The sequence below is a fragment of the Hetaerina americana genome, unplaced genomic scaffold, assembly GCF_022747635.1.
Source record: "Hetaerina americana unplaced genomic scaffold, ioHetAmer1.1.p SCAF_1, whole genome shotgun sequence".
NCBI lineage: Eukaryota > Metazoa > Arthropoda > Insecta > Odonata > Calopterygidae > Hetaerina > Hetaerina americana.
The window spans coordinates 109,294,669-109,316,661 of record NW_027286069.1 but is presented as its reverse complement, the minus strand read 5'-3'; the positions used below and the strand labels follow the sequence as shown (position 1 = coordinate 109,316,661).

Sequence of the window (21,993 nt, the reverse complement as noted above, 5' to 3'; positions counted from 1 at the left end):
GCAAAAGAGTTTTTGACTCAGTGCTTTTATGTAAGTTCTAATGGGTGAAAAAGAAGCACCTCAGGTAATTGGAAAATCTCTTCAGCCCAGGTGCTTCATATAAATTGATATGACAAAATTGGGTATGTCTTGGTATGCAAAAGAGAATGCAAGGATGACTTCTACAGTTTGGAGGCTGGTTAAGAGGCTTTGATAGAAAGGTGAGACAGCATGATTGTAAATCATAGCATTCTCCTTCATCTTGACAATGCTACATATCACATTCATCAAATTAAGCTCACCAATATGCAACTTCGATTTTTCCTACCCCATACAACTGCAATGCTACAACCAATGGGCCAAGGCATTATTCGAGTTTTAAAGTTTAAATAGAGAAAGTGAATCATGAGAAATGAGAGTCTGCAGATTGATGAAGTTGCTACTACATCCTTCCAGTGAATTGGATAGCGAAGTGATTGACACCCTATGTATCATGGGTGCTCTCAGTATGGATGGATGTTGAATGCAGAACAGTTGTGATATGCTTTGAATTGTGTGGTTCTTCAATCCTGTTAATGAAGAGATTCCACCAAACGATGATGGGTGCTATTTGCACTTGAGTTTGAGTGCAATCAAATGGTGGCAGGGGAGGAAAGTCTCTTATGATGTCTTCCACCATAATTGAGAGGATTTCACACTTCAAGATGATATGTTTATATTGAGTACTTTATTGTAAGATCATGTAATTATTCACATATTTTCATGCCTCATATTTTTCCATTTAAGGATGAATGGCTGTAAATTCAGAGTTTATTGGGAGATAATGCAAAAATTTCCGAGTGTAAAAATCATTCACCTTGACTGGGATTCAAACCCAGATTCCTTGCTGTCCGGCTGAGTTCTTTAGCTAGTTTAGCTATCAAGGGGTCCTCCTACTGACGCACAAAATACGGACATTTGCCATGTCTCCAGTAACTCTCTGATTGCAGAATTATTGGGAACATGGCAAAATGGGCTCATCATAGAAAAAGGTGAAGAAATTCTGGATCTAAGAAAGGGTATTCATTTGCACTATTATAGGTGCAAATGGTAAAATATTAATGAAGTAAAACAGCTTCTGACTAGACAGAGAAAGTATATATGGGAGCTATATAACAGGCCAGGTGGTTTGAATGTATCAATGAATTTTGATGTTGATAAGGATACCTTAGGACCAGGAATGCTTGACTGTGAGACAGAAAATCATGAAATGGAAGAAGGCTCCAGGAATAAGTAAAATCCCTGTGGACATACTCCAGAGCTAAATGGATAAGGGAAGGGTAAGTTTTTATATACTCATTCATATCATTTATGAGGGAGGAAATAGGCCAGAAGGAAATGTTAGCTCAACTAGTAATAATACCATTCCAAAAAAGAGAAAAGATGCATGTGAGGAATATGCTTGGGACATTGATTTCATGCACATCAGATGTATTATTTTGGATTACTTAGGATAATCAACAATGGTATGGAGCAGAGAGCACATAAGTACTTGGGAGAAGATCAGTTGGGATTTAGAAAGAGGATGTGTATACGCGAGTCCATAGCAATAATGAGGTCTCAAATGGAAAGGAACACACAGGAGTATGATCAGGATCTATCCGTATAGTTTATGAATTCCAAGAAGATATTTTAACACAGTGAACTGAGAGCGATAACTGAAAACTTTTCATGGGATGTACTTTGAAATATTCTTCAAAGTACATCCCTTGAGTGTTGATACACTTTTACCAGTGGCTTCTCCAAGACTTCCAGGCTCCCTGGTAGGCAGATTCCAGATAAGGGTATGCATGCAACCTTCTTGGATGGCACTTAGGGACCCATGTTGGTGTCTTTCGAGAGAGGATTTCACTTCTTTGAATAGGAAATTATGGTCTACTGGTTCCAAGTTAAAACTGCAAGGGGGTTGGGGAATAGTTGTGATGCTGTTGCAGGTTTTCATCACCAGACACTCGACTCTACTCTTGTTTGTTCTCAAAACAAAGGCCATCATTCCCTTCTTTGGCTGTGTTGGAGGCAAATGAAGTATTGAAGCATGGTGTATCTTAAATGGGAGAAGTGAAACTAAAAATGAGAATTTTTTTTACCCAGTGTCTGGAAAGGTAATGGTGTTGAGGGTGGGTGAGTGCATGGATGTAACTAATATCTTAGCCTAAAGGGTCAATGGGCTGTTTTCCATTTAAATATCACAGAGTCAGTTAAGTCATGAAAGTTACTGCTTAATTGTCTGCAGTACAAAATACTGATAATATAGCAATGTTTTTAGCTCACTCCAAATGAGCTGTGAGGTTGTCACTAAGAAACTTCTACTTACAGCTCAGTGGAACATACTGGCAATGTGAAATTGTTGACTGGTTGATGACTTCCCATGAGATGATATTCAGCAGTTCCCTCATCCGGCAAAGCATCCATTCTTATATGTAGATGGGCAAGGACCTCCAGGCATCCTCATCCCATCTTTGGCTTTTCAGGCAAGCATTCTTTTTCCACCATTTTTCCGTGTATCCCTGAGTTGATTCCATTTTAATGTTTGTTTCAAACCACATTTACGTCGCCTGAAGTCCTGCGGCCAAAGCCTCTTGAACCTACAGGACCTGTATGATTTCGGAACAGCGCAGCAGTGTGTGTCTCACCATTCTGCAACTTTCTGTAGTAACTCCGCTTCGTGCTCTGTATTGCACCGCATTGAAAGCTGTGCTCACTCACTGTTCTTTTGCGTTTTTTCACATAAATTAAATCCGAAAACTTTCATTTCATACTTCAGCCACCATAAACCTACTGTTTTAGGAGTTAGAAATGATGGGCGAGATTCACCCAATACTTAAGCGTAATTCGGAAGTAATAATGTCAATTATTTGTCGATTATTATGCGTTATGTTTATGTTATTATTATGTTTTTGTCGATTATTATGTTATGTGCATTTTTAGTTAATAAGTTATTATAATATGTATTAGTTGTTAAACAATCAATATAGCTTCTAATAAGATTGTTTTCTTTTGTATAAGGTAATAGTATATTTTGTATATTGTGAAATGTATTAAATTTCGTTGTATTTTAAATATAGTCTGTATAACAACAATTAGTTTTGATACCTGTCCACAAAAAAATAGTTATATTACTCTTAGATATATTCTGTTGTGGTAGAGAACATTTATAACCTTAAAGGACGCTTAATGGAGTGCTCGTATCAATCAAGTTTTCCCTATTGTCGTCTGTCGTTCAAAACGTACACGTTTTTTCGATCTTTTGAAAAAAAATTAAATTCCTTATCTACTTTAATTTTCATTTTCATTCTGTAAGGAACGTTTTACAATTTATAGAAATTAAACGAAACGCATTATCAAAACTAAACACTTCAAACTTCGACGACAGTAACTGGAGTATCAATGATACTTTCTTTGTTATTCGTCAATAACTTTTTAATGGGTCTATCTATTTAATAAGTTTTGAAGCTATTTAAATTATAATGATGCCCATTTGCCTTAATATAAGCATAAAGTAGATTTTATCAGTATAAGGTAGGTGAAATGAAATTTTCGTCGCCTTAAGCTTTTTTCCAACAGAAAGTAACTATAGATCGTGAACGTGTGAAATGATTGGGAATTTTAAAATTTATTTATAAATTTATACGCGAGGGACTGCTCCAATTAAACCAAGATATTGTGGTTTCCTTAAGTGACTCGTGGCGCCTGAACGTGTCGCCGTAACTTCGATAGCAGTACTCATAATATGAATGCAGTCCAGAGGACGGCCATTGGGAGCATAAACAACTCTTCGGGCATTTTTCGGCACTTTGGATAACAGCCTCGAGTGTATTGCTCCATATGCTATTCAGTTGCCTGACGTAAGTCGTTTTGAATTTTCGAATCCTTGTTATTTATTTGTAGATGGGGATGAGAAAAGCGCAAGCTTTCCGAAGCCGCGAACGCAGTGACGGCATTCGCGGCTTTCTCAGAATTTAAAAAAATACTTAAATATAAAAAAATGAATTTATCAGGAAGATGATTCCTGCAAGTTATTGATTTCAAAGTCCAACCCGTCTCAGAGACGAGAAAGCAGCAACTCAAGTGGAACTGGACAAAGTGTTGGTGGTTTTTGGTGAAATTGTACATGGTATACACTTCGCGGAAAAGTGAGTATTACCTAGTGAAATGTTGAACAGAAAATTTCCACAATGAGGCCTTTTAATTTTGGCTAGCTAACATGAAAAGGGCACCATTTGGAGTAACTTTAAACGTGTATGGAGTGGTTCCACTTCATGTGTGCTGCGACCGTTTCTCTTCCAATGAGTACCCTTAAATCCAAATGGACGATGTTATAAGCGCTATCATATCAAGTGCACCACTCCTTTCCATTTCTCTGTCTGATGTTGCTTCGGTTGGAGCGACCCCACTGTCCCCAGGAGCGCTCCCATCGCCCGCCGTGCCCCCTTCCCCCCGCGGCTCCGCTGGGGGATCATCATGCAGATGGAGTAATCGCGCTTCTTCTGGTCAGAGCGGTCTCCTTGCCTGACGCGTCCCGCCTCCTGCCCCGCTGCAGCCCATCGGCATCCCCGCTCGCTGCTAAGGATCGCTCATTATCATTCTTGATTGAGGACCCTCTGGAAAATTCGTGACTAATTCCAATGTCTCTATTGACTTATGTATTTTAGCGAATTGGTCCTCGCACGAATTGGAAATCTATGTTTGGAAACATCACCGAGCGTGGAGTAAAAGGCGTGTTCATTCAGGCACCAACATGGAAATAAGGTTAACAAAACACCAGAAGGCGGTCGTTTTCCTCTACGGAGGGAGAGTGGTCTTCGATTTGGTAGGTGATTTGGAAAGGAGTGCCTGAAGGGGGAAGGGACGGGTCGGCGAGGGGTCAACTGGGAGTAGGCGCGTGGAGGGCAATCCGTGCGTACGGGTGGGTCGTGATTGGTCTGGCGTGATGGGCGATTGTAGTTCAGCCAGCGTTTGAGTTGAGGGTGCTTTTAATGAATTTTACGAAGGTTGCTATTTATATTTTGAGCCTTGAGAACACGAAATGCTTCAGACGACGTTTCCATTTGAAAGTTTGACCCTTTTAACACTAACTTTCTGCAAAATATTTTGTCATTCGATCGTAACTTGTGTTGTTTACAGTGACTCGAAAATTTTGTCTGGGCGAAAAAATGGATTTAACTCGTGAACACTTTCGTGCGATGATTTTTTACGACTTCCGACGTGTGAAGCCCTGGTATAACGATTCCATCATGGCCGCCGTTTGCTCAGCGAAGAAAGTCGTGAAGGTCGTCCAAAATTAGTTGTGCCAGAAAACATAGATGCTGTGCAATAACTAGTTAAGGAAGATCGTCATGTGATTTATCGTGAGATTGAGACATCTTTGGGGATTTGTATGGCAAGCATCAATAAGGTATTGCATGAACATTTAGCTGTGAAGAAAATTTGTCCGCGTTGGATCCCGCTCGATAATTTGACAAAAGCTCAAAAAGATTCCCGTGTCAATTGGTGCAAAGAAATGCTCAACAAATACAATGACGGTGCATCAAAAGCTGTGTATAACATCTACACAGGTAACGAATCTTGGGTCTATGCGTATGAGCCCGAAACAAAACAGCAATCCACACTGTATGGGTCTTCCAAGACGTGGCAAATCCGACAAAAGTGATTCGTTCACGAAGGACATCGAAGCTAATGATTGCCCGTTTCTTCAGAATAACTGAACCTGTAGCAACCGTACCGTTAGAGCAACGTAGAACCGTAAATTCTGAATGGAAAAAGAGCATTTGTTTGCCAGAAGTGCTTTGAGAAATACGGAAAAAGAAGCGGCAACGAAGGATCAATCTTCACCATGGCAATGCAAGCTCTCACAGATTTGCTGGAACAACTACCGATTTGGCTGGCCAAAACGTCGAATTGATGGGTCATCCTCCGTAAAGGCCTGATTTAGCACCAAATGACTTCTTTTTAGTCCCGTTTATCAAAACAAATTGCGTGGCCAACCTTTTCGGTGACTGAAGAAGCCGTCGATGCATTCAAAAACCAGGTTTTGGAGGTACCTCAATCGGAGTGGAAAAAGTGTTATGAATATTGGTTCGAGCGCATGCAAAAGTGTATTGATTATCATGGAGGATACGTCGAAAAACAATAAAGCCATTTTCAACAATAAATTACTGTATTTTCATTATTAGGCTGAAAATATAAATAGTAACCCTCGTACAGAAGATTTTAGCGTGTCGTCGTGGAATTGGCATTGAAGATAAAATGATATCAGTGGATGCATTGCAAAAACTGGGAACTTAGTAGTCGACAATTTTGACGACTCAATGAGAAATGCTGTTAAGAGTTGAAAGAAGCTGGAGATGAGATCGCCCATTTGGAGGGACGATACTCATGTACTGTGCGGAGGCACAATTATTGAAAAATATTAATTCATCCCCAGGATCTGTGATTTCCGTAAATCGGTCCAGTAGAAGCTCGTCGTCGCAGCTGTCCGCCGCGGAGGTCACCGCACCCGGCGTCGAACGACTGCGGTCCCGCGCCCTCTCTCTCTCTCTCTCCCGAGCGCGGCGATAGCGTCCCTGGCCGAAGGTCCAAAGGGGATTCGAAGGGAAGCTGACGCAATGCCACTCTCGGATTTCTTTGTTGCAGGGCATGGCTTGCTATGGTTTTTAAACCACGGGACTCAAACCGAAGACGTCTTGATTCTTGAACTCACCTGATACAGATCTCTGCGCGGCGAGAGCGGAATTCGCGAATCATTTAGCAGGGTAGGGGACAATGTCGTATCTTCTGTGTGTCGCCTAATTGCGGCTTCCCTGGGAGATCTGGACTACACCACGTGGATGAAGTTCACTGTGCCCTTAACCGTCACCCGCAATCAAACTATGGCCCTCCGGTCAGAAGCCCAGGGCTCGACCAACCGACTTACCACGCCTTTACCCGGTCCTGTTGCGTCAACATACAGGGTCGCACCCAAAAGTAGTAGGCCTGATTTTTTACAAGAATTTTAATGACGATATACTTAGATCGACTTAATAATCTTCAAAGTATGCTCCTTGAGCTGCTACACACTTAGTAAAACGTTGCTCCCATTCCCCGTACGCCCGCTGGAAATTTTCTTCGAGGATGCCGTTGATGACCCTCGTCGAAGCCTCTTGAACGGCCTTTATCGAGTAAAAACGTCGCCCCTTGAGCTGTCTTTTCATCAGGGGGAAGAAGAAGTAGTCCGGTGGGGCCAGATCGGGAGAATAGGGCGGGTGCGGCAACGTGGCAACGCCGTACTTGGCCAGGAGCTGTCTGACGACGAGCGCGCCATGGCAGAATTTTCGGCACCATCTTGGCGCACACCTTGCGCGTGGCCAAATCCTGTGAAATAATGCGTTGGACGTTGGATGCAGACAGAACCAACTGGTCTGCAATTTCTTCACTGGTTAAGCGTCGGTCTGTGTTCAACAGTGTCCTCACTCTGTCCACATTCGTGTCGGTTCTTGCCGTCGACGGCCGTCCGGAGCGATGGTCGTCTTCAACGAGCTCCCTACCCTCTTTAAACAACTTGTGCCAATCAAATACTGTGGAACGGCTTAAGGCAGTGTCCCCATAAGCCTGCTTGATCATATCGAGGGTCTCAGTTGCCGTCTTCCCGAGTTTCGCACAAAACTTCACGGAATAACGTAGCTCAAAATTCAGATTCATTTTGTTTTTCGACGCGGACAAAAATCTTGCTTCACTAAAAACGGTGTCCTCACTCAACGACAGCCCGCAGGCGACTGAGGTTGGTGTCTGTTCCTAAAAGCCCCCTCCACCTTACCTAGCCAGGCAGATCCCTCTCCACCGCTCCGTTCGCGCCAGAGAAAATCAGCCCTACCACTTTTGGGTGCGACCCTGTAGGCAGGGGATCGCAGGTAACCGAATTCCGTCAAACTTATTTTATTTTATTTATTTATTTATTTATTCAGTATGAGTCCGAAAACAGCACATTTTGGCCTTTACATCGAACTATTAACAACGATAACAATAGTCACATTTACAAACACCCAAGCCCTAGGTGGAGGAAAACTCACCCAGGCGGGAATCGAACCCGCGACCCTTGGAATGGCAGATGAGGACGTTACCCCGCCGCCACCGGGGTCGGCAACTTGCCCACTTTCCATATTTTTCGGGAAATTGCTTAACGCGGTGGAAGGCAAGTTCGTTGAGTGGCGCATTTTCGTGATTGTATGAACAAATATTTTCATTTTTGATTGCTCGCATATTGTTTTCAATACCTTTTTTAATCAAAATTATATTTCATAAGTTTCCTCGCCCCCTCTGCGAAACGAAATTCCATCGGCCTTCGTGACGCTGAATAAATTTGAGAGCAGGGGGATGAGCTGATGTATGAACTGGAATTTGAATCATTTGCCTGTTCTATGGTCATACTGAGTGCAGAAAAGGGATATGTTTGTTTGGGCTGATTCCAGATGTTTACTGGTTCTGTAACGAGGCATCGCTGTACCACTTGTTATCACGTAACGGGTGTTTCATTTTGCCGAAACAAGTGGAAAAATATGGCTATAGCTGCTCGTGAAGTTCATTTGCATGAAATTATCCATGTTTTTAAAACGGCATAGCAGCTTTGATATTCGTTACTTTTACTACTCGGCCACGCAGTAGCATTCGGTCGTGGTCACTCTTGTTGGGTGGCCACGACCGACTGCTGCTTCGCCCGTAGAGATGCCATTAGCTCGTGCGACATGTTGACGTTAATAATTGTTTCTCATTATTCATTATTGGATGTACATATTATCATCTTCGTATTAGCAATGAAATTCCTTTTTATTTTTTACTTGCTCTACATAAAAATATTTCCAACCAATTTGAAAATAAATTCGGCTTTAATTTTATCGAATGCTAATTTTAAGGAAGAGAAGGGGAATATTATAGAAATCTGAAGTGTATGGTGAAGTTTTATGTTGTTATCTTCATTGCTCTGAAGTACTGAGCACGACCGTTTTCAAGGCAATGACCTATAGCAACTGTGGTGATCGACGAATTTAATAATTTGGCCCTGTCATTTTGCTAACACAGTGGGATGAATCACAATCGTTGAGTGTTATCAGTCGTCGTCATGAGCATTTCCATTCGAAGACTGGTCGAGACTGCAGCCGCCCTTTTCTCTAATGCTAACTTCGTAAAACGTGCTGACCGCTGCTCTTCCGCTCTTCACTTGTCCTTCGCGTATTTGCCTCAAGTCTTACCTCACCGTGAGCCCTTCTCTTCTATTGTGGGTTCTTCACGTAACCGTATCGTCCAAGGTGTGAGTGCCTGATTGCCCATCTGGTCCTTCCTCTCCTTAAAATGCGTCTCGTCATCTTTGTCTTCTGTACTTCAGTGCAGACTCCTATGTTTCTCATTTCAATTAACCTCCTAAATCCGCCACAGGTACTTACTGATTGGCTTCGGAAGGCTTATGTACCAAGTTTTATTTTATTTATTTATGTATGCCTTGCAAGCCACCGCCAGGGTGTGTGGCAGGGGGTGAGTACACACCAGAATAATTTTACCCGAACGTTACACCACCGCGGACGAACGAAGTTAATATGATCCCCTATCGTTAGTGGAAAAAATGACATCTTAAACGTATCTCTTCTGCCCTTAATCCCTCTAATTTTATTGACAGGATCTCTCCCACCGTAGTTCGATGGGGGTATTAATATATGTTCACCATCACTGCTAAAGAGAAGCCCTTCCAAATGTATGCAAGAGATCTGCAATTTGTAATTTAACCTTCGCTCCGGGAGTGATTCCCAGCCTAGCTGCACTAATTTTTTTGATAAGCTGCTAAGTTTATCATTGCAATGTTTTACAAATCTAGCTCCTCTACTCTGCACGCGATCTAATTCGGCAATAAATCCAACTTCGTGAGGATTCCATAACTTGCAGCATATTCTAAGTGAGGTCTAACCAGCGACAGATAACATTTGTCTTTGACCTTTTCATCCCATTTGCCCAGTACTCTTTTAATTAATTCTAATTTTTTGTAGCTTGTCCACCTTGTTTGTTGGTGTTGTAACCGATTGAGATTCTACGTTCATCCTTCCTCATATTTCGCTATGTTATTTCGTTCTCATTTCTCTATAGTGGCCTCTTTTGCTATTTCGCTTTTTCCTTGTTGTTAATGTTGTTGATTTCTTCGCATTAGTTTTCCGTCCACTCTTCATTGGCCTTCTGAAACTCGAATGATTTGGTTTCTTAACTTTTTTTAAGGCCCCTTCATTTCTTTGGATCTAGTATTTTCTTTTTCCTATGAGCTTTCTTGCATGCGTCGTTACCCATGCTCTGTTCTATGTTAATGTCGAGCTACTCTCCCGTGACTGTGTACTTGAGATTGTTTTATCTTTTCTCAATTCAAGAAACTGCGGGAGATGCCACAAAAGTAACTTTTAACGGAGTCATCCGCTAATTGTGCATTACAAGGCAACACTTTCCGAGTGTCAAAATCATTCGCCTTGACCGGGATTCGCCTGGTCTCCATGCTGGTGCCTTTCCCTATATCTATTTTACACCATTTATGGTTCTTCTCTTGTGTTTTGCTTCCTTCAGAATTTGCCGTTTTCCATCACAATTCTAGTTTTTCTTGCTCATAATGTCTCACTTCAGTTGCTCTCCGTGACTATTAGGTTTTAGTCACAATTGATATATGAGCCGGGATACCTCTAGAACTGCTTCACTTGACTATGCCTGTATTCATCTAAGGTTTAGTCTTATGGGTTTCTGGCTCTGCTTACCGTCATCTTCCTCGTGAATATCCTGGGTCAATATTTCTCAAAGATGGTGTGCACCATTAGCATATTATTTTGTTTGCGGAACTCAAATAGCTTTTGTACTTGGGCATTTAATCTATCCGCTGCCCGAAGCGACCTCTGCTGCTTACATATTTTCCATCTCCAACCTTTGCATTATAATTGACCATTGCAATTATGTTTACTCCTAATTCCGCGAAGGACTTCTTTCAGTTGTACAAATACCCGTTTTATTTCCACCTCAGTACAGCTGAATATAGGCCTGTGCTTTCAAAGCGCCAGCAGGCTCTCCTTTTACCTCCTCCATTAGGATTCAGTCTTCTCGTTGTACTCTCAACAGCCTTTTAATTTCTTCTGTCTTTCTCTCCTCTTCAGGATCATTCCTACTCCTGTGAGATCTTCCGGACGTCTCTTAATGGTAGCGATATGTCACCTTTGCTCCCAAACTTTTCTCATTTTATTTTGCTGAGCCCTAGTATATCTTTCCTTCTCTATTTTGGTATTTTCTAGCATCCCATTCACTCATGTTTTTCTCGCCCTTCGCGCCCCTGCAATTGGTAACCAACTTCGAGCGACATTTTCCGCCCAGAGATCCGATTGTGGGACTACTTTATCTCGGAATTTTTTACTGGGAGGAATTTTTCACTTAAGATTTGTTTGAGAATGTCCGCTGTACCCTCTATGGAGACATGCGCTCATTTTCTGTGGTGGAAATCATTTCGATTCTCGTCGGATAAGGAGGGAGCGTAGGGAGGGAGGAGCGGACCCGAGGCCAGAAGCCACTGGAGGGAGTGAGGCGCCCCCCACTCACACCCCTCTCGTGATCGCGACGGAGATGGAAGATTTCGGACACTTTCTTTTTTCTTCTTCTTTCGTCGTTGGAGCTGCAGGGAGGGGAGGGGTCACTGGTCTTCTCCCCTCTGACCCAGCAACGGCAAGAGCAATCGCGATCAGGAGATCAACTTGCCCATCGCTCATACTGTGCGCTACCGTTTTGCCCAGACGCTTAACCAGTTCGCCTCTTCGTGGGCCGCTAGGCAGACGCATCGCAGCCAGCAGAATCCCACTCCGCCGGGAGAGACTCCGGTTGCAGAGCGAGGAGAGCAAGTGTGAGGTAATTGACGGCGGGAAGAGGCCCCGTCCCGCCATAAGGGTTTGTTTGCGACGTGGCGACCGGCGGCTGCCGTCGGGGATGGGTTGGGGGCGAAAGGCGGAGGCTCAGGGAATGGGGGAAGTTGGGTGGAGAGAAATCCAGTGTCCGCATCGGCATAATCTGGTAACGAAAGGCGCCAAGGGGTCACCCTTGGCGCCCCTTCCGAAGGGAAGCGCACTCAACTGGAAGCGTCAAATGACGCAAAAAGCATGGATTAGGATACCTTTGGAAAATTCGTCCTTTGCCTGGAATCGAGCCCGCACACTCGTTGTGGAAGTCAGTACCCTAATCATTTGTATGCGACTAAACCTACTTCCCATCTCACAGTCTTTGATCTGGAAGTAATGTTTATCGTGGAAGGAGGAGGAGTTGTGGATCAGGATGAGGTGATGGAGATTCAGAGGAAACTCAGCGCTGGGAGTTCGTGGCGTTCGGATGGGCAGTGAGAGAGGAGAAGCCTTTAGAGTGAGGGATTGAGATGGACTAGGTCTGTAAATGAAGTAATGAGACTGGAAACGTACCGTTCGATCTGGCGACACTGGAGGCGCTGGGCTGGGCGGCAGGGGAACATGTAACCCGCCTTCAGTACGGGTTTGAATTCGCTCGAGTCATTTGGTTGTCCGTAGCGTTGTTTCTGTGAAACAGTTTTTTCTATGGAGTATAGAGGGATTCGATGTCTGTTGTGGCCGTGGCGATTTGGATGTCCGGAGGGGGAGAGAGGTGGTTTGAGGAAATGGCAAGTGTCTTCAACGCGGAACGGTAGAGAGTGGGCCATCGGTTGGAGGGAGGTGTCAAAGACAAAGACGGAGAGTCTTTCTGTATGCGGCGAGTTAACAGAAGGAACAATTGGTCGGCCTGGGATATCGAATTTATGCATTTTATGTGAACAAATACAAGCCTAGCTTCATCATTCTGTAGTTTATTTTTTCGAGCACTTTTATGCCTTTTGCTTTTGAAATGTCGACTCTTTTTTTAGATATTTGCTCTTTAAGTTAAATTGATAAACATAACAGTTGTAGGTTTAACTTTGTGGAATTCCTTCACTATGAGGGTAAATAGAAGCTTCACACTTCCACCATAAAGATTTAATAATAAACGACCATGGTTTCGAAGCTGCGCATCATCGAAACCATTGTCGTGAAATATTAAATCTTTATGATGGAAATGTTAACTTTTTTTCTACCCTCACTCCAATAAGTTCAGATTTAAATCGGAACCTTTCCATCTAGATGGTACTATCTTCTTCTTCCCGTCGACCCCCGTTACGTTATGGGAAAACTATGAATGAGCATTATCAGAATTAACCTTCATAGAACATCCTGTAACCCATCCTCCCCGTCCGCCTTCCTCCCAGTTCCCAGACACGCAACTACCCACTGAGAAAGTTTTGTTAATGGTTTAAATGTACCTATTACGTAGTGCGTACGATAAATGCGCGAACTGGTGCAATTTAGCGGCCGTTACGCGGACTATAACGCCGCCCACTAGCGGTGCTAGATGCATGAGACCCAATCCAATCCACGTCTATCCACCTGCTTCAATGACCACGTTTCCGCGCCGTACATTGCCTCGCTCCATATCAAAGTTTTTACGAGTATTTTCTTAATATCCTTACTCAACTTCCCTGTCATCAACTCCCTCCTTGTGAAAGCCTCTTTGCCCAGCGCAATTCTTTTGTCGCAATTCGTTTGGGCTTGACGGATCGTCGAGCTGTGTGTATGGTGCCTGTTATGTTAGTTTCTGTTGTCCTTGTTTTTACTGTTTGTCGAAAATGGAAATTGAAGAAATCACGGAGCAACGAATCAACATCTAATTGTTTGGTGAAGTGCAGTAGAAGTTATCAAGAAATTACTGGAATGTTGACAGTTGTTTACGGTGATAGTGCTTTGAAGAAACATCAATATTCAAATGGATTAAGCTTTTTAAGATGACGGACAAGACGCCACGGATGATGTAAGGCGGAGACAACCTTCAACCGCCTGTGTTGACGAGAACGTTGATCGCGTGCGGTGCCTTGTCCTTACCGATCGTCGAAAAACTGTCCGAATGATAGAAGCTGATGAACTAAATTTAGGAAAATCAACAGTGCACACTATTTTAACGGAACTATTGGTTGGATCCTTCACCATAATGCACCTGCAGATTTAGCATTGATTGTTCGCCAGTTGCTGGCATAAAATTCAATCACCCTCCTTGATCATCCTCCTTATTCGCCAGATCTCGCCCCCTGCGACTTTTTCCTGTTCCCAAAATGCTAAAATTTGATGAGGAGACATCACTGGGAAGATGTGGACACAATAAAGCAAGAAACGACAAGAAAGCTAAAGAGCCTAACTGCCGAGGACTTCCAAGGGGCACTGTTGTACCCGGACCGACTAGCGCAAGGGGTCGGTCGGCTTGGGACTCGTTCGGGTGCCGCAGGTCGGCAGCATTCGAGCAATCCCAAGCGGACAAGCCCTCCTGGGCGCGACGACCGTGCATCGCGGTCGCACACTGCATTCGGCTACGGGATTGTTTTCAACTTTATATGCTAATTATTGCCCGGTTCTCTTGGCAAGGAAGTTTTGAGGAAATGGGGTGATTGTTTTTCATTTTCCTTCTAGTTACGCTCGGGCTCTCTCGGCACTGCGATTAGCAGTGGTTTCATCTTAGGTTTTTGTGTATTTTGACGTCTTGACTTTCAAGTTTTTTTTTCAATTTTGAAATTACACATTTTTCCGAATCAACTTCCGGGCAGCATGTCCTTTTCCATGTCTATCTCCGCTTTTTCTCACACTTCTGGCCCACCGGGCCACGTTCACTCGTGCAGTTTCCCTGGCTTGATGGGGAAAGAATGAAATCGTGGAGTCTAATCTGGAAATTAATCATTATAATCTTCACAAAGATTGGTATGATTAAAATAAAATTAAAACTATAAGCTTATATTTCATTAAGGAATTCTTAATTTCATTCCATCTACACATTCCTCCAAGTAAAAATCCTGAGGTTAAACCTGAAGAAGAGTTTCAATTCGCCGACTGCAGCTCCTCCGTCAGACACTACAGTAAAATATTAATTAATAGTTTTTGGCGCAACTTTGTGGAATTGTTCCATGATGAGTAATGACAAAATAAAACTTTTTAAATGCACGTGAAAAATAAACTTTATTGCCTTTAAAGGAAGTTATAGTGTGGCTTTTGACATTATTCATCGTTAGGTGCACACACTGATATCTTTGCTGGAGAAATTTGAAATGTCCTGGGACGAAAGTATCGTTCGATAGATGTTTTTTTTTATTTCCTGTCAACGCATCGATGGGCACTACAGCAGAAATAATATTCATTGTAATCGGACTCTCCGGTAATACGACCGTCTCATGCGACCTGGCGCCATCCCAACATTAGTATACCCAGCTTCCTTTTAGGCACTTGAACGGTGGTGCCTTCAGTGGTGAACTTATGCAGGAAAGCGAAATTACTCTCAGGAATTTAGAAGGAAACGTCCTTTCTCACTATTCAAGATACGCTTACAGCATTGCTAATTGAACGTGCAAAGATTCAAGACAGACAAAAAGAATATATTGAGGATCCATATAGCAAAGATATTGGGCCAATGAGTTTAGTCATAGCGAGAGAGTGTGATATACGAGATGGGTAAAGCTTAGGTATAAGCGTACTTAACCGCGATATTGAAAGAGAATTGTAATGAGCAAATGCCGTGGTGATAGATAACATCCCCGCGAAACTGCTAAGGTGTTAAGAAGATGTAGAGGTTAGAGTTTTTAATGGATCAATTCGTAGTATTTATAAGGGAAGCATATGGTTGGAAGATTTCATTAAAAGAGTGTTAACTCTCACATTAAAAAATGGAAAGATACATGTGTGTGCAAATTTTATATGAACGTACGTACGGTGGTGAATCAATGGAAAACGAAATAGCCGAGGCCGTAAACTTGATTGGCACTAGGTTTGTTCATAGGGGGGTAGGTAAAAACAAAGTTACAAGTAAGGGGAAGATAGGGACACACCTTAGGTCACTTGGGTGTGTTTGGGAAACAGTGACCCACATGTACCTCAATCGCACACAAACAATGCAATTTTGATTTTGAATGCACTTTGATGTGGAGCATTGTTTTGTGCGGCACGGAATCATGGTCAAGAAAATAAGTGTAGATTGGAGGCGTGTTGTAGAGATGTTGGCGTGTGGAGAAGGGTCTCAAAGGTGGAATGTACAGAGAGGAGAACAATTCAAGGAGTGTTAGGGATGGTGGAGGGGAGAGGTAGGAAATATTGATGGAGAACGTTTTGAGTGGCGATGGAGTGTGGAAAACTAATATGGGGGCGTTAAGCAGGGCAGGTGGGGAGAGGAAATGGATGGGATTTTTGATGGATTGAAGGGGAGTTGAAAGTACTCATATGTAGAGCAATTTAATGTGGTGTGAGGTTGTCGAGTTGTTTCGCTGAAAGAAGCTAAGAAACGTAGCGATGTCCATTCTGTACAAAACTTAGTAAAACCGTTACTTGTGCAGTGTCATTTATATACAGCTTTTGAATACTATATATTTCCTACCTCACTAGTCAAATGCCTGTCTCCTGCTTTTTTTAATAACGTTGTGCAATATTTTGTCGTAATTAATTAGGCAATCGACACCCTGACTCTCTAACTTTTATCCCCTCAATACATTCAAATTGATTTCCGAACAATAAATATCACCTTTCCTCTCCAATCTTCCTAGCAGGAGTGATAGAAGTTGTTGCTAGGGGAAACAACCAAGCGACAGCTGAGGTCGTTTGCGCCAATAAGGATGGATGGGAAAGGAGGAAGGGTGGAGAGAAACCCGGCGTCGGCATTAACCTACTCTATTAACAAAAGGGGCCAAGGGATTCGCAGTTTAACGTCCCATCCGTTGGACGGCGTACTCACTCAAATTGCGCTCCTCTAGTAGGGATCGGGATACCACTGAAAAAGATCTGCCGCCTCCAGGATTCGAACCCTGGCCCTTTGGGTGGGAAGCCACTACGTTAGTCACCGGACCGGCCCAATCCCGGTGATGATTTTTTCACAATAAAATTTTTTGCATTGTAATATGTATACGATTTGGAAAGTGATTCATTTTGCCTGTATGAGTAAATACAAGTTATTGTTGATAGTTTTACTATAGAATAACGAAGAAGAATGGAAAAGGTGAAACATACAAAAAGGAAAATAAATGAGGAGGCGAGGAGATTGCTGGGAGAAAACATAAGGATGCGGGAAAGATTGGCCGAAAGAAAGGCCGTTTTGGATAGCGATGAGATGTTAAGGCTGTGATTGAGGGGATAATGTGATCTACATCTACTTAATACCCCGCAAGGGCGTGTGGCGGGGTGTTAGGGGTGATAGGGGTGTTAGACGACGGTATGAAGAGATAAAGGAGGTATACGGGGATGAAGAGTGGCTTTTTGTAGAGTTGCATATTTATTTCATTTATTTATGTATATATACCCTGCAAGCCATCGCTAGGGTGTGTGGTAGGATGTAAATACACACCAGACTAATGTTTACCCGAACATGACCCTACCGCGGTCGGACAATTTTATTATGATCCCTTATCGCTCCTGGAAAAAATTACATCTTAAATTTATCTGTTCTATTCTTGATCTCTCTAGTTTTATTGACCTGTTATCTCGTACCGTAGTACGATGTGAGTCGTAAAACATTTTCAACATCACTGCCGAAGAGACCTCCTGAATCTGTAATTTAACCTTCGCTCTGTGAGTGATTCCCTGCCCAGCTGCTCTTATATTTTTGATAAGCTGCTAAGTTTATCATAATAACGTTTTGCAAATCTACCTCCTCTACGCTGCACACGATCTGATTCGGCAATCAATCCAACTTCTTGAGGATCCCATATAAAAGCAGAATATTCCGAAGTTCTGTCTATATGTACGAGTATGTATGTCGTATTTATGTGTACATATGAATGTAACTATGAGTTTAATGCCTTATATAATATGTATACGACGATGGGTTAAATGGAAGAAGGGACCATTTGGTCTCAATTTCGTCCAAATAAAGACCTCTATCTATCTATTCTAAATGAGGCCTAACCAGCGAAAGATAATATTTCTCTTTGACTTTTACATCACATTTACCCTGTACTCTTCTAATAAATACTAATTTTTTGGTAACTTGTCCTCATATTCCCCGTAAATGTTTCACCCCGAGGGATCATGCGTGAGATTAATGCCTAGATATCCAATTGAGTCTGCGCATTTCATTTCACGGTTCCCTGTACAGTTGGCGTGCGGGAAGGAATTCCGCTTATATTGGGTTGTTTATTGTTAGGAATGGAAAGTTAAACAGTTGATATGTTAATAGATTATAAAACTTGGATACATTTTAAATATATTTTTCATATTTGAAAAATTACTGATACTGATTATTTTGTGACTGAAATTATTGAAGCATACTTCAATAAACAAAAGGTTCATTAATGCCAGACAAATGCAATTTATTTAATTCGATGGAGATGACAATCAAAGAGAAACCTATGATCCGTTTTCCTTTGCCAGTCCTTGGATACGCGGAGAAGTCTTTGAAAGGGAACAATGAAGGCCATCGTCAATCTTCCATCCACTTTGTTTTTTTCGTTTTTATTTTCTCCAGAGAGGAAAAGTCTGACTCAGGTATAAAGATTGACACTTGAAGAAGTCTTATATGAAACGCTCTTTCGGCCACTTTTAGTTAAGAACTGTAAAAGGGCCAATATTCTTTTCTTTCAGAATTATCATCAATAGTATGCTTTTCTCGGATAAGGTTTCCATCCAGACAATCATCTGGTATTTTTTAACGAATTGCGTGCTTGAGCCAACTCCTCATCACCGATTGCAAGTAAACTGAGATTCATTTCCCAATACTCTCAAATGATGGCAGATCTCATTTTTTGCGAAATATGGAAGCACCTTTAGCTGCAAGAATTAATGATAGGTTCTCAATCGTTGTAACATTTTTAATATTGACCTTTCTCTTCCAATTTTCAACTTACTCGTGAAACATTTTAAGGGATCTATGAATTTATTATTTTTGCTTCATCTGAAGATTCGATTTATTTAAAAACGTCAGGTAAACCTCAGGCGCGTCATCCACTCATCATCATACAGCGAAAAAAATTCCATCCTTCGCAAAACTTTGCGAAGGATGGAAGCGAAAACTATTTGATCGCACGTTTTATGCTCAGTTACTCGTGCAGTTACATTTTCTCTCGAAAGCCATCGAAAATGTTGGTGGGAAAAAAGCGCTTAATGAAGAGCACCCATGCCAATACATTACTGCACAAAAATTCGTAAGTCTCGAGCTCCCCTCTTTAGAAAATTTACTATTTGAGTTACCTAATTGATCCAAAAACATTCCTTATGGAGCTGGAAGTGTCTTTGAGACTAGTGCATGACGATGGATTACATAATGAATGCCTTTCACTCTCGTGCCTCCCTTTTTTACACAGACTTGAAGTCCGGACCTTTTACCTAACATAACTGATTTGTACATCACCTACAGAGATTATCCCACAATTGATTTTCCGATGCAGAGAAAGATTTGTAACCTTTTTCAAAATATTTGGTCATTGTTTGATTCAAGAGGAGAGCTTAAGAGGAACTTCCTCTTCAAACGAACCCAATAGATTGTCTCACAAACACTATCAACTTGACGGCACATTATGCGATTTGTCAAGTTGAATTGGAAAATAAGCAAATGACGCTTTAGATTTTAGCTATAGCTGGATAGTGGTCCAGATTCCATCGTAAGCCTAATGAAATTCTTCCCTGTGGGGGCAAATGCCCAATGGCTGAGAAACCCTAATCTGGATGCTTAAAAAAAGCCGAGCTCCAAATTACGTGGTAGAACTCCAAAACTAAAAGGAAGATCATCTCGCCAGCTTGAGCGGGATTTTCGTTTGGGTGGACCATATGATATTGGAAAATAATTATTTATTAATTCATTATCTACACAATGATGTCTTTGTTGCAGGGAGTAAGTTGAAATATTTGTGCATTCAAATTTAGCAGTGCCCACTGGATTGCATCCGAGGCACGAGCTAGTAAGATAGTTCGCGCAGAACCTTGTAGAACGAATGTTCACCCTTGGGAATCTGAAACCAGCGGCAATCTGAGGCCATCTATTTGTGACTACCTTGTAATAGAAGGTCTGTTGTGTGGCTTCAAGTAGTTGTCTTTGAAAACTGCCTTTACTCTGTCTTGGGATATCCTTTCCTTTAACGTTGCCCTTCGACCGTTTGATCTCGCCCTGCTGCTTCCTGCGATTGGCTGCCCGAGCGATAGGCGGGGAAATCCGGGGGCTTATAAACCTATCGCTAATTTTTTGCTCGTTTCGGTTTTCCATGCGCGTCGTCATTTGTCTGCCTCTTTCCAAACATTTGTGCAAGTTCGCTCGCGCTAACGATCTCCCGCGTCACTGTTTTGCGTCTTTCCTTCGATATAATGATCTTGTCTTTCTGGGAACACAGTGCCTTTTTTTCCGTATTCTATCTATCGCAACGACGGCTATGACGAAGTTTGACTACTGGATCGCCATCTTGGGTCCAACGGAGGCAGAGACATCTTCAACATAAAGGCGCAGTCATTCGCGTCTCGGTGGTGATATTTTTTTGTATTTTTAGTACTTTTCAAGCCACCGCTAAGGAGTGTAGCAGGGGGTGAATACACGCCAGACTAATTTTGACCCGAATATATTTACCTCTACCGCGGTCGGACAGAGTGATTCTGATCCTATATCGTTCGTGGAAAAAATTGCATTTTAAATCTCTCGGTTCTACACTTGATCTCTCTAATGGTATTGACCTGAATCCTCCTACAGTAGTACTATGGGAGTAGTAAAACATTTTCAAAATCACTGCTAAAGATACCTTCCAATGTATGCAAGAGATTTAATCTGTAATTTAAACTTCGCCCCGTGATTGATTCCCAGCCTAGCTGCTCTAATATTTTGGACTCGCTTCTAACTATATCATAGCAACGTTTTACAGATCTAGCTATTCTACGCGATCCAATTCGGCAATTCTCCCGCAGTCTTCCCCGCAGCGTCCATCCCAAGTATCCACGCACTTCTGTATAAGTAACGTGATCCCAAGTTGACAGTATGGAAGTGTGAAAAAATAAATATGTGCACACATATACGCATGTCATCAATCAACTCGATAAATATGGCCTTAATTAAAGATGCTCATCTTTTAAATGTATCTGTCATTTGCTCTCGAAGGCCCACGATGCCAAGCTTTGAAGTGGGATGGGTCGTGAAGTTTGCATTTTCAATTTCTTTTCGGCATCTTCATAGGATTTCTTCAACTTGAAGAATCAGAAAAAAAGAATTTGAACTATAAAGGTAGGAATCGTGCATGAATGGCATTCTTGTTGCTTAGTGCGGACAATCTTCTATACGAATCTCAAAGAACTTGTTTAGTCGATGGTTTATGGCTCAACTTTATAGAAGTTTATGTTCATTGATTGAAGAACACAATATATTTTTCCAATGCTCTTTATTTTGGTACTACTAGTTTCAGCGCTTAGGCGTCGTCATCTGGTACAAATTCGCTCAGGTTGCTGTACATTCGTAATCCATTCTTGTGGGGGAAGGGGTGGGTCTCCTCCTGCCCACCAACGCCGATCACAACCCCTCCTCTTCCCCCCCCCTCTCTCACCCACCCCTTCCCCTCAAAAGTATGTTAAAAATTACAAGGGAGCCAACCTGCGGCTCGCGAGCCACGTGCGGCTCTTTGAAGGGTTATTTGTGGCTCTCGATATACAGTACTGTATGTACCCGAGTTCCCTTATCATTTTTGTGTTATTATATTTAAAAAATATTATCGTTCCGTATGTGTTTCCAATTGTCTTTTAAATTACTGACAACAAATATGAAAGGCTAAGTGCAACGTTGTAACAAATTTCATTTTCGTCCAAGTTAAGAATGATATGACTCATCGAAAACTGTGCGAACGAACATGAACAGTGGCGTAATCGACCGACTCCAGGCCGATTTTGGATTTGTAAACTTTCATTGCAATGGGCAGTTGACATTGGGCTC

General features: G+C 42.2%; 1 protein-coding gene across 3 annotated transcripts in view; it reads left to right on the top strand.

The window, feature by feature from the left end:
* Positions 1-21,993, top strand: part of KaiR1D (Kainate-type ionotropic glutamate receptor subunit 1D) — a 135,206-nt gene that overhangs the window by 4,623 nt on the left and 108,590 nt on the right. For 2 of the 3 annotated variants that reach the window (XM_071594469.1, XM_071594466.1), the window contains exon 5: positions 2,335-2,489. The gene's annotated coding sequence lies outside the window, so the exon portion shown is untranslated. Of the gene's footprint in view, positions 1-2,334; positions 2,490-11,816; positions 11,899-21,993 lie in introns of those variants that run through there. The other variant, XM_071594457.1, reaches the window with a different exon arrangement.